This window comes from Ranitomeya variabilis, chromosome 6 (assembly GCF_051348905.1).
Source record: "Ranitomeya variabilis isolate aRanVar5 chromosome 6, aRanVar5.hap1, whole genome shotgun sequence".
In the NCBI taxonomy this organism is placed as follows: Eukaryota; Metazoa; Chordata; class Amphibia; order Anura; family Dendrobatidae; genus Ranitomeya; species Ranitomeya variabilis.
In genome coordinates this window covers 133866143-133881062 of record NC_135237.1, presented here as the reverse complement: position 1 = coordinate 133881062, position 14920 = coordinate 133866143, and the positions used below count along the sequence as shown (strand labels likewise).

General features: G+C 47.0%; 1 protein-coding gene across 1 annotated transcript in view; it reads right to left on the bottom strand.

Moving 5' to 3' along the window:
• Positions 1-14920, bottom strand: part of NEK11 (NIMA related kinase 11) — a 422928-nt gene that overhangs the window by 407102 nt on the left and 906 nt on the right. The gene's annotated exons all lie outside the window — the stretch shown is intronic.

Genomic DNA, 14920 nt, shown 5'->3' with positions numbered 1-14920 from the left:
CCAGGAGGTTATTCGCTTTCTGGTGCTGTATAATCTACATGATGTTTTGGTGCTGGGATTGCCATGGCTGCAATCTCATAACCCAGTCCTCGACTGGAGAGCTATGTCTGTGTTAAGCTGGGGATGTAAAGGAACTCATGGGGACGTACCTTTGGTTTCCATTTCATCATCTATTCCCTCTGAGATTCCTGAATTCTTGTCTGACTTTCGTGACGTTTTTGAAGAACCCAAGGTTGGTTCACTACCTCCGCACCGGGAGTGCGATTGTGCCATAGACTTGATCCCGGGTAGTAAATACCCTAAGGGTCGTTTATTTAATCTGTCTGTGCCTGAACACGCTGCTATGCGAGAATATATAAAGGAGTCCTTGGAAAAGGGACATATTCGTCCTTCGTCATCTCCCTTAGGAGCCGGTTTTTTCTTTGTGTCTAAGAAAGACGGCTCTTTGAGGCCGTGTATTGATTATCGACTTTTGAATAAAATCACGGTTAAATATCAATATCCGTTACCACTGCTTACTGATTTGTTTGCTCGTATAAAGGGGGCCAAGTGGTTCTCTAAGATTGATCTCCGTGGGGCGTATAATTTGGTGCGAATCAAGCAGGGGGATGAGTGGAAAACCGCATTTAATACGCCCGAGGGCCATTTTGAGTATTTGGTGATGCCTTTTGGTCTTTCAAATGCCCCTTCAGTCTTCCAGTCCTTTATGCATGACATTTTCCGCGATTGTTTGGATAAATTTATGATTGTGTATCTGGATGATATTCTGATTTTTTCGGATGACTGGGACTCTCATGTCCAGCAGGTCAGGAGGGTTTTTCAGGTTTTGCGGTCTAATTCCTTGTGTGTGAAGGGTTCTAAGTGTGTTTTTGGGGTTCAGAAGATTTCCTTCTTGGGATACATTTTTTCCCCCTCTTCCATCGAGATGGATCCTGTCAAGGTTCAGGCTATTGGTGATTGGACGCAACCCTCTTCTCTTAAGAGTCTTCAGAAATTTTTGGGCTTTGCTAACTTTTATCGTCGATTTATTGCTGGTTTTTCTGATGTTGTAAAACCATTGACTGATTTGACTAAGAAGGGTGCTGATGTTGTAGATTGGTCCCCTGATGCTGTGGAGGCCTTTCGGGAGCTCAAGCGCCGCTTTTCTTCCGCCCCAGTGTTGCGTCAGCCTGATGTTGCTCTTCCTTTTCAGGTTGAGGTCGACGCTTCTGAAATCGGAGCTGGGGCGGTGTTGTCGCAGAGAAGTTCCGACTGCTCCGTGATGAGACCTTGTGCTTTTTTTTCCCGTAAATTTTCGCCCGCCGAGCGGAATTATGATATTGGGAATCGGGAGCTTTTGGCCATGAAGTGGGCTTTTGAGGAGTGGCGTCACTGGCTTGAGGGGGCCAGACATCAGGTGGTGGTATTGACTGACCACAAAAATTTAATTTACCTTGAGTCTGCCAGGCGCCTGAATCCTAGACAAGCGCGCTGGTCGTTGTTTTTCTCTCGGTTTAATTTTGTGGTGTCTTACCTACCGGGTTCTAAGAATGTTAAGGCGGATGCCCTTTCTAGGAGTTTTGAGCCTGACTCCCCTGGTAATTCTGAGCCCACAGGTATCCTTAAAGATGGAGTGATATTGTCTGCCGTTTCTCCAGACCTGCGGCGGGCCTTGCAGGAGTTTCAGGCGGATAGACCTGATCGTTGCCCACCTGGTAGACTGTTTGTTCCTGATGATTGGACCAGTAGAGTCATCTCTGAGGTTCATTCTTCTGCGTTGGCAGGTCATCCTGGAATCTTTGGTACCAGGGATTTGGTGGCAAGGTCCTTCTGGTGGCCTTCCCTGTCACGAGATGTGCGAGGCTTTGTGCAGTCTTGTGACGTTTGTGCTCGGGCCAAGCCTTGTTGTTCTCGGGCTAGTGGATTGTTGTTACCCTTGCCTATCCCGAAGAGGCCTTGGACGCACATCTCGATGGATTTTATTTCGGATCTGCCTGTTTCTCAGAAGATGTCTGTCATCTGGGTGGTGTGTGACCGTTTCTCTAAGATGGTCCATCTGGTTCCCTTGCCTAAGTTGCCTTCTTCTTCCGAGTTGGTTCCTCTGTTTTTTCAAAATGTTGTTCGTTTGCATGGTATTCCGGAGAATATCGTTTCTGACAGAGGGACCCAATTCGTGTCTAGATTTTGGCGGGCATTCTGTGCTAGGATGGGCATAGATTTGTCTTTTTCGTCTGCTTTCCATCCTCAGACTAATGGCCAGACCGAGCGGACTAATCAGACCTTGGAGACATATTTGAGGTGTTTTGTGTCTGCGGATCAGGATGATTGGGTTGCTTTTTTGCCTTTGGCGGAGTTCGCCCTCAATAATCGGGCCAGCTCTGCCACCTTGGTGTCCCCGTTTTTCTGTAATTCGGGGTTTCATCCTCGATTTTCCTCCGGTCAAGTGGAATCTTCGGATTGTCCTGGAGTGGATGCTGTGGTGGAGAGGTTGCATCAGATTTGGGGGCAGGTGGTGGTCAATTTGAAGTTGTCCCAGGAGAAGACTCAGCTTTTTGCCAACCGCCGTCGTCGTGTTGGTCCTCGGCTTTGTGTTGGGGACTTGGTGTGGTTGTCTTCTCGTTTTGTCCCTATGAGGGTTTCTTCTCCTAAGTTTAAGCCTCGGTTCATCGGCCCGTACAAGATATTGGAGATTCTTAACCCTGTGTCCTTCCGTTTGGACCTCCCTGCATCCTTTTCGATTCATAATGTTTTTCATCGGTCATTGTTGCGCAGGTATGAGGTACCAGCTGTGCCTTCCGTTGAGCCTCCTGCTCCGGTGTTGGTTGAGGGTGAGTTGGAGTACGTTGTGGAAAAGATCTTGGACTCTCGTGTTTCCAGACGGAAACTCCAGTATCTGGTCAAATGGAAGGGATACGGTCAGGAGGATAATTCTTGGGTCACTGCCTCTGATGTTCATGCCTCCGATCTTGTCCGTGCCTTTCATAGGGCTCATCCTGATCGCCCTGGTGGTTCTGGTGAGGGTTCGGTGCCCCCTCCTTGAGGGGGGGGTACTGTTGTGAAATTGGATTCTGGGCTCCCCCGGTGGCCACTTGTGGAATTTAACTTGTGTGCATCATCCCCTCTGTTCACCTGCTCCTATCAGGATGTGGGAGTCGCTATATAACCTTGCTCCTCTGTCAGTTTCATGCCGGTCAACAATGTAATCAGTAGCCTTTCTGTGCATGTTCCTGCTACTAGACAACTCCCAGCTAAGTTGGACTTTTGTCCTTGTGTGTTTTTGCATTTTGTTCCTGTTCACAGCTGCTGTTTCGTTACTGTGTCTGGAAAGCTCTTGTGAGCGGAAATTGCCACTCTGGTGTTATGAGTTAATGCTAGAGTCTTAAAGTAATTTCTGGATGGTGTTTTGATAGGGTTTTCTGCTGACCATGAAAGTGCCCTTTCTGTCTTCATGCTATCTAGTAAGCGGACCTCGATTTTGCTAAACCTATTTTCATACTACGTTTGTCATTTCATCTAAAATCACCGCCAATATATGTGGGGGCCTCTGTCTGCCTTTTGGGAAAATTTCTCTAGAGGTGAGCCAGGACTGTCTTTTCCTCTGCTAGGATTAGGTAGTTCTCCGGCTGGCGCTGGGCATCTAGGGATAAAAAAACGTAGGCATGCTACCCGGCCACTTCTAGTTGTGCGGCAGGTTTAGTTCATGGTCAGTATAGTTTCCATCTTCCAAGAGCTAGTTCTCATGTATGCTGGGCTATGTTCTCTCGCCATTGAGAATCATGACACTGGACGGTGTAAAGATGCGACCGTCTAGGCTGAAAGCCAAGGAGATGCGAGCATCAGTGCCTAGCGGTGATGTCACCGAGGTTACCGCAGGTCACGGAGGCTGCATTCCCAGCTCACTTCGCTGTGAGCCGGGCCGATGAATTGCAGAGACCTCAGTGAGATCACCGCTAGAATCGTGAGAAAAAATCTCATGGTGCAGCGCTAAGCTCAGTGAGTTCATCACAGTTCACAATGAGAAATTTCTTACGGTGAACTGCAGTGACCTCACTGAGCTTAGTGCTGCACCGTGTTTTTTTAATTTTTAAATAAATAAAAATGGTGTGTATTTTTATTTAAAATAAGTGACTTTATTCTGGGTGTGTGTTTATTTATAATATGACTATGGGGTTAGTAATGGAGAGGTGTGGGTTTGACATAACCAGACAATATAAAGATGACATCAACCCCACAAATATTACCCCACTTGCCACCACCACAGGGCAAGTGGGAAGTGCCGGGCAAAGCGCCAGAATTGGGGCATCTAATAGATGTGCCTTTTCTGGGCGGCAGCGGGCTGCTATTTTTAGGCTTGGGGGACCAATATCCATGGGCCCTTACTTGCCTGAGAATACCAGCCCCTAGCTGTCTGCTTTAGCTTATTTGATTGTCAAAAATCTCCACGCCATTTTTTTTATTATTTACTACTAGGACAACCCCTTCTTGATCTAAATGATTGGCCCCGATAAAATAAAAAAGCCTATACTCACCTACTGTGATAGCACCTTTACAGCAGTGTTGGCACTCGTGGTCATGGGGGTTTTGTTCGCCTGTATGACATGTGGTGCCTGGTGCCCAATCAGCCATGGTGTCACAAATTGAACATGAAGAGGAAGTCCAGGCTGCAGCTGACCTCAGACTTCTTCTTCATGTTCTACTAGATGGTGGCCCGATTCTAACGCATCGGGTATTCTAGAATATGTATGCGTAGTGTATAGCACAGCCCACGTAGTATATTGCACAGCCACACAGTACATTGCGCAGCCAACGCAGTACATTGCGCAGCCAACGCAGTACATTGCGCAGCCAACGCAGTACATTGCGCAGCCAACGCAGCACATTGCGCAGCCAACGCAGCACATTGCGCAGCCCACGTAGCACATTGCGCAGCCCACGCAGCACATTGCGCAGCCCACGCAGCACATTGCGCAGCCCACGCAGCACATTGCGCAGCCCACGCAGCACACTGCGCAGCCCACGCAGCACACTGCGCAGCCCACGTTGCACACTGCGCAGCCCACGTTGCACACTGCGCAGCCCACGTTGCACACTGCGCAGCCCACGTTGCACACTGCGCAGCCCACGTTGCACACTGCGCAGCCCACGTTGCACACTGCGCAGCCCACGTTGCACACTGCGCAGCCCACGTTGCACACTGCGCAGCCCACGTTGCACACTGCGCAGCCCACGTTGCACATTGCGCAGCCCACGTTGCACATTGCGCAGCCCACGTTGCATATTGCGCAGCCCACGTTGCATATTGCGCAGCCCACGTTGTATATTGCACAGCCCACGTTGTATATTGCACAGCCCACGTTGTATATTGCGCAGCCCACGTTGTATATTGCGCAGCCCACGTTGTATATTGCGCAGCCCACGTTGTATATTGCGCAGCCCACGTTGTATATTGCGCAGTCCACGTTGTATATAGCACAGCCCATGTAGTGTATTGCCCAGCCCACGTAGTATATTGCCCAGCCACGTAGTATATAGCACAGCCCACGTAGTATATTGCCCAGCCACGTAGTATATAGCACAGCCCATGTAGTATATTGCCCAGCCCACATAGTATATAGCAATGTGGGCATCATATCCCTGTTAAAAAAAAGAAATAAAATAAAAAATAGCTATATACTCACCTTCCGGAGCCCCCGGATCCAAGCAAAGCGGTTACCGACGCTGCTTGTGCGCTCCGGTCTCAGGAGTGCATTGCGGTCTCGCGAGATGATGACGTAGCGGTCTCGTGAGACCGCTACGTCATCATCTCGCGAGATCGCAGCATGGACCGGTTACCGGAGCGTCGCGAGCGGGAAAGGCCTGTTGTCGATCCGGGGGCCGACGGACAGTGAATATGTAACGATTTTTTATTTTTTTTTATTATTTTTAACATTAGATCGTTTTACTATTCATGCTGCATAGGCAGCATGAATAGTAAAAAGTTGGTCAGACAGGGTTAATAGCAGCGGTAACGGAGTGCATTACACCGCGGCATAACGCGGTCCGTTACTGCTGCCATTAACCCTGTGTGAGGGCAGACTGGAGGGGAGTACGGAGCGGGCACTGACTGCGGGGAGGAAGGAGCGGACATTTTTCCGCCGGACTGTGCCCGTCGCTGATTGGTCGTGGCAAAACAGCCATGACCAATCAGCGACTTGGATTCCATGACAGACAGAGGCTGCGACCAATGAATATCTGTGATAGAAAGAAAGACAGACAGACAGAAGGACAGACAGAAAGACGGAAGTAACCCTTAGACATTTATATATACAGGTCCTTCTCAAAAAATTAGCATATAGTGTTAAAATTCATTATTTACCATAATGTAATGATTACAATTAAACTTTCATATATTATAGATTCATTATCCACCAACTGAAATTTGTCAGGTCTTTTATTGTTTTAATACTGATGATTTTGGCATACAACTCCTGATAACCCAAAAAACCTGTCTCAATAAATTAGCATATCAAGAAAAGGTTCTCTAAACGACCTATTACCCTAATCTTCTGAATCAACTAATTAACTCTAAACACATGCAAAAGATACCTGAGGCTTTTAAAAACTCCCTGCCTGGTTCATTACTCAAAACCCCCATCATGGGTAAGACTAGCGACCTGACAGATGTCAAGAAGGCCATCATTGACACCCTCAAGCAAGAGGGTAAGACCCAGAAAGAAATTTCTCAACAAATAGGCTGTTCCCAGAGTGCTGTATCAAGGCACCTCAATGGTAAGTCTGTTGGAAGGAAACAATGTGGCAGAAAACGCTGTACAACGAGAAGAGGTGACCGGACCCTGAGGAAGATTGTGGAGAAGGACCGATTCCAGACCTTGGGGAACCTGAGGAAGCAGTGGACTGAGTCTGGTGTGGAAACATCCAGAGCCACCGTGCACAGGCGTGTGCAGGAAATGGGCTACAGGTGCCGCATTCCCCAGGTAAAGCCACTTTTGAACCATAAACAGCGGCAGAAGCGCCTGACCTGGGCTACAGAGAAGCAGCACTGGACTGTTGCTAAGTGGTCCCAAGTACTTTTTTCTGATGAAAGCAAATTTTGCATGTCATTCGGAAATCAAGGTGCCAGAGTCTGGAGGAAGACTGGGGAGAAGGAAATGCCAAAATGCCTGAAGTCCAGTGTCAAGTACCCACAGTCAGTGATGGTGTGGGGTGCCATGTCAGCTGCTGGTGTTGGTCCACTGTGTTTCATCAAGGGCAGGGTCAATGCAGCTAGCTATCAGGAGATTTTGGAGCACTTCATGCTTCCATCGGCTGAAATGCTTTATGGAGATGAAGATTTCATTTTTCAGCACGACCTGGCACCTGCTCACAGTGCCAAAACCACTGGTAAATGGTTTACTGACCATGGTATTACTGTGCTCAATTGGCCTGCCAACTCTCCTGACCTGAACCCCATAGAGAATCTGTGGGATATTGTGAAGAGAAAGTTGAGAGACGCAAGACCCAACACTCTGGATGAGCTTAAGGCCGCTATTGAAGCATCCTGGGCCTCCATAACATCTCAGCAGTTTCACAGGCTGATTGCCTCCATGCCACGCCGCATTGAAGCAGTCATTTCTGCCAAAGGATTCCCGACCAAGTATTGAGTGCATAACTGAACATTATTATTTGATGTTTTTTTTGTTTGTTATTAAAAAACACTTTTATTTGATTGGACGGGTGAAATATGCTAATTTATTGAGACAGGTTTTTTGGGTTATCAGGAGTTGTATGCCAAAATCATCAGTATTAAAACAATAAAAGACCTGACAAATTTCAGTTGGTGGATAATGAATCTATAATATATGAAAGTTTAATTGTAATCATTACATTATGGTAAATAATGAAATTTAACACTATATGCTAATTTTTTGAGAAGGACCTGTATATAGATTCGTATAAAGGCACACAGCGTGACAATACATGCTGCCGGCCAATCAGAGGCCAGCAGGTGACGTGGGCGTGCACATGACTGGGTGCATGGCAGTGACATCATGCATTCAGCTGAATTCAGCTGATCGATTCATAAGAGGACGTGACGCGGTGGGGGAGCAGTGGGAAGGTATATACCAGGAAGGAGCTCATGATAAGGGACATATATACCAGCATGGAGGATATAGAAACCAGGACACAGGACATATATACCAGGATGTGGGATATATAGCAAGATGGGGCCTAGGATAAAATACATATATACAGTATATACCAGGTTAGGGGGGGTCAAATCTTGCACCAGGGCCAATAGGCCACTAGTTACGCCACTGGGTGGCAGGATGGAAATAGTGTGCGGAGAGGAACATCACAGTTCCCTACACAGGTTATTGATGATAATAGCTGATGGGTGTCGGTGCCGTGCATTCACCAACCTCTGATCTTATGTGGATGATTGATCCTAAGGATAGATCATCAATATAAAAGTTGTGGACAATCCCTTTAAGGACAACAGATTTCTCTCAATAATAAATGAAAAATCTGCTTCATTGTTAGAAACACTTACCAATCATCTCGAAATGTAGACATTTCCTAAAAATTGCCTCAAGGTCAATGCAGAGGCCCAATATGTAATGTAATATGGATGATATAACTCTACATGAGTATTTAAGGAACATTTCACAAGTAAGAACTGAATAAAAGGGCCTAATGTCATACTATGGGGAAGCTCAGATCTGCCATTATTTCCTCATGCCGATTCGGCAGCATGCTACGGGTGCATACGATAATCAGATCACGCGTACTCACACAAGTCTATGGGAATGTGTGAAACATTGGACTGCATTCAGATGTCATCTGAGTGCAGCCTAATTACCACACACAGAGAATAGACAGTGTGGAGAAATTAAATTCTCCATCTTCTTCGTACCAGTGATATAACTCTATCATGAGAGAGAAAGGACAGGGGAGAGGGAGAGGAGAGAAAGCGGACAGTGGAGAGAGGACAGTGGAGAGGGAGGGAGGATAGCGGAGAGAGAGAGAGGAGAGAAAGCGGACAGTGTAGAGGTAGAGAAGAGAGAGGACTGTGGAGAGGGAGAGGAGAGAGAGGACAGTGGAGAGGGAGAGGAGAGAGAGGACAGTGGAGAGGGAGAGGATAGTGGAAAGGAGAGGAGTGTTATGATCCTAGTGGCAAGGATCGCAGGTCGGACTAGCTAAGTAACTGAACAGACTACTAGCTCTGGGGAAGTGGTAACTGGATTGACCGCAACCTGATCCTATCCGCACACAACTATAGGCAGCCGTGGAACGTTACCTAAAAATCCTAGACGTCTCTTCACGGCCTGAGAAACTGACTATTCCTGGAGGGAAAGAAAGTCCTCTCTTGCCTCAGTGGAATGACCCCAAAGATATAGAATAGCCCCCCACAAATATTAACGGTGAGTTAAGGGGAAAGCACAAACGCAGAGATGAAATCAGATTTAGCAAATGAGGCCCGCTAACACTAGATAGCAGAAAATAGGAAGGGAACTGGGCGGTCAATAAAAAACCCTATTCAAAATATCCACGCAGAGATTGCTCGAGCCCCCGCACCAACTAACGGTGCGGGGGAAGCAACTCCGTACCCCAGAGCTTACCAGCAAAAAGAAATCACATATTAGCAAGCTGGACTAGACTCATCATACACAGAAATCATATTGCAGGCAGATGAGCAAAAATATTCAAACAGAACTTAGCTTATCCTGAAGAGGCAGAAAACGAGATAATCAGGAGTAATCAGAATAGCACTGAATACATTGACAGCCGGCAACAAGTGGAAGTGAAGCAGAGCTAAATAGGAGCCTCCCTGGTGAATAACGAGGCAGCTGATCCAGCCAGACCCGCAGGATAATAAACCAAACCACCAGGGGGAGCCAAAAAACCAAAGTCACACAATACCATCTGTGACCACAAGAGGGAGCCTGAAAACGGAGTTCACAACAGTACCCCCCCCCCCCCTTGAGGAGGGGTCACCGAACCCTCATCAAAACCCCCAGGGCGATCAGGGTGAGCCACATGGAAGGCACGAACCAAATCGGCCGCATGAACATCAGAGGCGACAACCCAGGAATTATCCTCCTGACCATAGCCTTTCCACTTAACCAAATACTGAAGCCTCCGTCTAGAAATACGAGAATCCAAGATCTTCTCCACCACGTATTCCAATTCTCCCTCAACCAGCACAGGGGCAGGAGGCTCAACCGAAGGAACCACAGGCACCACATACCTCCGCAACAACGACCGATGGAACACATTATGAATAGCAAACGATGCCGGGAGGTCCAAACGAAATGACACAGGGTTAAGGACTTCCAAAATCTTATAAGGACCGATAAACCGAGGCTTAAACTTAGGAGAGGAGACCTTCATAGGAACAAAGCGAGAAGACAACCACACCAAATCCCCAACGCGAAGTCGGGGACCCACACAGCGACGGCGGTTGGCAAAGCGCTGAGCCTTCTCTTGTGACAGCTTCAAATTGTCCACCACATGATTCCAAATCTGATGCAACCTATCCACCACAACATCCACTCCAGGACAGTCAGAAGGCTCCACCTGACCCGAGGAAAAACGAGGATGAAACCCTAAATTACAAAAAAAAGGCGAAACCAAAGTAGCAGAACTAGCCCGATTATTAAGGGCAAACTCGGCCAATGGCAAAAAAGTCACCCAGTCGTCCTGATCAGCAGAAACAAAACATCTTAAATAGGTTTCCAAAGTCTGATTAGTGCACTCGGTTTGGCCATTCGTCTGAGGATGGAAGGCTGACGAAAACGACAAATTAATGCCCATCTTAGCACAAAAGGTCCGCCAAAATCTAGACACAAACTGGGATCCTCTGTCGGAAACAATATTTTCAGGGATCCCGTGCAAACGAACCACATTTTGAAAAAACAGAGGAACCAACTCGGAGGAGGAAGGCAACTTAGGCAAGGGCACCAAATGGACCATTTTAGAAAAACGATCACACACCACCCAAATGACCGACATTCTCTGAGAGACAGGGAGATCTGAAATAAAATCCATGGAAATGTGCGTCCAAGGCCTCTTCGGGACAGGCAAAGGTAACAACAAGCCACTGGCACGAGAACAGCAAGGCTTAGCCCGAGCACAAATTCCACAAGACTGCACAAAGGAACGCACATCCCGCGACAAGGAAGGCCACCAGAAGGACCTAGCCACCAAATCTCTGGTACCAAAAATCCCAGGATGGCCTGCCAACACCGAAGAATGAACCTCGGAAATAACTCTGCTGGTCCATCTATCCGGGACAAACAGTCTCTCTGGTGGACAACGGTCAGGTCTATCCGCCTGAAACTCCTGCAGCACTCGTCGCAAATCTGGGGAGATGGCGGACAAAATCACCCCTTCTCTGAGGATACCAGCTGGCTCTGAATCACCAGGAGAGTCAGGCACAAAACTCCTAGAAAGAGCATCAGCCATCACATTCTTCGAACCAGGCAGGTATGAAACCACGAAATCAAAACGAGAGAAAAACAACGACCAACGAGCCTGTCTAGGATTCAGGCGCTTGGCCGACTCGAGATAAATCAAATTCTTGTGATCAGTCAAGACCACCACACGATGCTTAGCTCCCTCGAGCCAATGTCGCCACTCCTCAAATGCCCACTTCATAGCCAACAACTCCCGATTACCAACATCATAATTCCGCTCGGCAGGCGAAAACTTTCTTGAAAAGAAAGCACATGGCTTCATCACAGAGCCATCAGAGCTTCTCTGCGACAAAACAGCCCCCGCTCCAATCTCAGAAGCATCAACCTCGACCTGGAAAGGAAGGGAGACGTCTGGCTGACATAAGACCGGAGCCGAAGAAAACCGGCGCTTCAGCTCCCGAAAGGTCTCCACAGCCGCAGGAGACCAATTAGTAACATCAGAACCCTTCTTGGTCAAATCCGTCAATGGCTTAACAACACCAGAAAAATTAGCGATGAAGCGACGGTAAAAATTAGCAAAACCCAAGAACTTCTGAAGACTCTTAACAGATGTAGGCTGAGTCCAGTCATGAATAGCCTGAACCTTGACTGGGTCCATCTCAATAGCAGAAGGAGAAAAAATGAAACCCAAAAAGGAGACCTTCTGGACTCCAAAAAGACATTTTGAGTCCTTCACAAATAAAGCATTGGCACGCAGGACCTGAAACACCATCCTGACCTGCTTAACATGGGACTCCCAATCATCCGAAAAAAACAGAATATCATCCAGATACACAATCATAAATTTATCCAGATATTTACGGAAGATGTCGTGCATAAAGGACTGAAAGACAGAAGGAGCGTTAGAAAGTCCAAAAGGCATCACCAAGTACTCAAAATGGCCTTCGGGCGTATTAAATGCAGTTTTCCATTCATCACCCTGCTTAATACGCACAAGGTTATACGCACCACGAAGATCTATCTTGGTGAACCAACTAGACCCCCTAATGCGAGCAAACAGATCAGACAACAATGGCAAAGGATACTGAAATTTGACCGTGATTTTATTCAAAAGGCGATAATCAATACAAGGTCTCAGGGAACCATCCTTCTTAGCCACAAAAAAGAACCCCGCACCAAGAGGGGAGGAGGAGGGGCGAATAAGTCCTTTCTCCAAAGACTCCTTTATATAACTCCGCATAGCAGCATGCTCCGGCACTGACAAATTGAAAAGTCATCCCTTAGGAAACTTACTACCAGGAATCAAATTTATAGCACAATCACAATCCCTATGAGGAGGTAGAGAACTGAGTTTGGGCTCATCAAATACATCCTGGTAATCTGACAAAAACGCAGGGACTTCAGAAGGAGTGGATGAAGCAATTGACACCACAGGAGCGTCGCCATGAATTCCCTGACAACCCCAACTTGACACAGACATTGCTTTCCAATCCAGGACTGGATTATGAGTCTGCAACCATGGCAGACCCAACACGACAACATCATGCAAATTATGCAGTACAAGAAAGCGAATCACCTCCTGATGAACAGGAGTCATGCACATGGTCACTTGCCTCCAGTACTGAGGTTTATTCATAGCCAATGGTGTAGCATCAATTCCCCTTAGTGGAATAGGGAATTTTAAAGGCTCCAAAACAAAACCACAGCGCCTGGCAAATGACAAATCCATCAAACTCAGGGCAGCACCTGAATCCACAAAAGCCATAACCGGGTAAGATGACAGGGAACAAATCAGGGTAACAGACAAAATAAACTTAGGCTGTAAAGTACCGATGGTGACAGATTTATCAATCTTCTTTGTGCGCTTAGAGCATGCTGAGATAACATGAGCTGAGTCACCACAGTAAAAGCACAACCCATTTTGCCGTCTATAATTTTGCCGTTCACTTCTGGTCAGAATTCTATCACATTGCATAGACTCAGGTGTCTGTTCAGAAGACACCGCCAAATGGTGCGCAGGTTTGCGCTCCCGCAAACGCCGATCAATCTGAATGGCCAGAGTCATTGACTCATTCAGACCTGCAGGCGTAGGGAACCCCACCATGACATTCTTAATGGCTTCAGAAAGACCTTTTCTGAAATTTGCAGCCAGGGCACACTCATTCCATTGAGTAAGCACCGACCATTTCCGAAATTTCTGGCAGTACACCTCTGCATCATCTTGCCCCTGAGAGAGGGCCAACAACGCTTTTTCAGCCTGGTTCTCAAGATTAGGTTCCTCATAGAGCAATCCAAGGGCCAGAAAAAACGCATCCACACTGAGCAATGCAGGATCCCCTGGAGCCAATGCGAAAGCCCAATCTTGAGGATTGCCACGCAAGAAAGAAATTATAATCTTAACTTGCTGAACAGAATCCCCAGAGGAACGAGGTTTCAAAGAAAGAAACAACTTGCAATTGTTCTTAAAATTCAGGAACCTAGATCTATCTCCAGAAAACAACTCCGGAATAGGTATCCTAGGCTCTGACATAGGACTGTGCACAACAAAATCCTGAATACTTTGTACCCTTGCAGCAAGATGATCTACACTGGAGGCTAAACTCTGGATATCCATATCAGCAGCTGAACTCAGAGCCACACCAAGATTAAGAGGAGGAGAGAAGCCAGACACACAGCAGCTAGACACACGGCAGCAAAAAAAAAATAAAAAAAAAATCTCCAAGCTTCTTTTCTCCTGCTTCTGCCATGCAATTAACACTTTATAGGCCGGCTGTACTGTTATGATCCTAGTGGCAAGGATCGCAGGTCGGACTAGCTAAGTAACTGAACAGACTACTAGCTCTGGGGAAGTGGTAACTAGATTGACCGCAACCTGATCCTATCCGCAAACAACTATAGGCAGCCGTGGAACGTTACCTAAAAATCCTAGACGTCTCTTCACGGCCTGAGAAACTGACTATTCCTGGAGGGAAAGTAAGTCCTCTCTTGCCTCAGTGGAATGCCCCCAAAGATATAGAATAGCCCCCCACAAATATTAACGGTGAGTTAAGGGGAAAGCACAAACGCAGAGATGAAATCAGATTTAGCAAATGAGGCCCGCTAATACTAGATAGCAGAAAATAGGAAGGGAACTGTGCGGTCAATAAAAAACCCTATTCAAAATATCCACGCAGAGATTGCTCGAGCCCCCGCACCAACTAACGGTGTGGGGGAAGCAACTCCGTACCCCAGAGCTTACCAGCAAAAAGAAATCACATATTAGCAAGCTGGACTAGACTCATCATACACAGAAATCATATTGCAGGCAGATGAGCAAAAAATATTCAAACAGAACTTAGCTTATCCTGAAGAGGCAGAAAACGAGATAATCAGGAGTAATCAGAATAGCACTGAATACATTGACAGCTGGCAACAAGTGGAAGTGAAGCAGAGCTAAATAGGAGCCTCCCTGGTGAATAACGAGGCAGCTGATCCAGCAGACCCGCAGGATAATAAACCAAACCACCAGGGGGAGCCAAAAAACCAAAGTCACACAATACCATCTG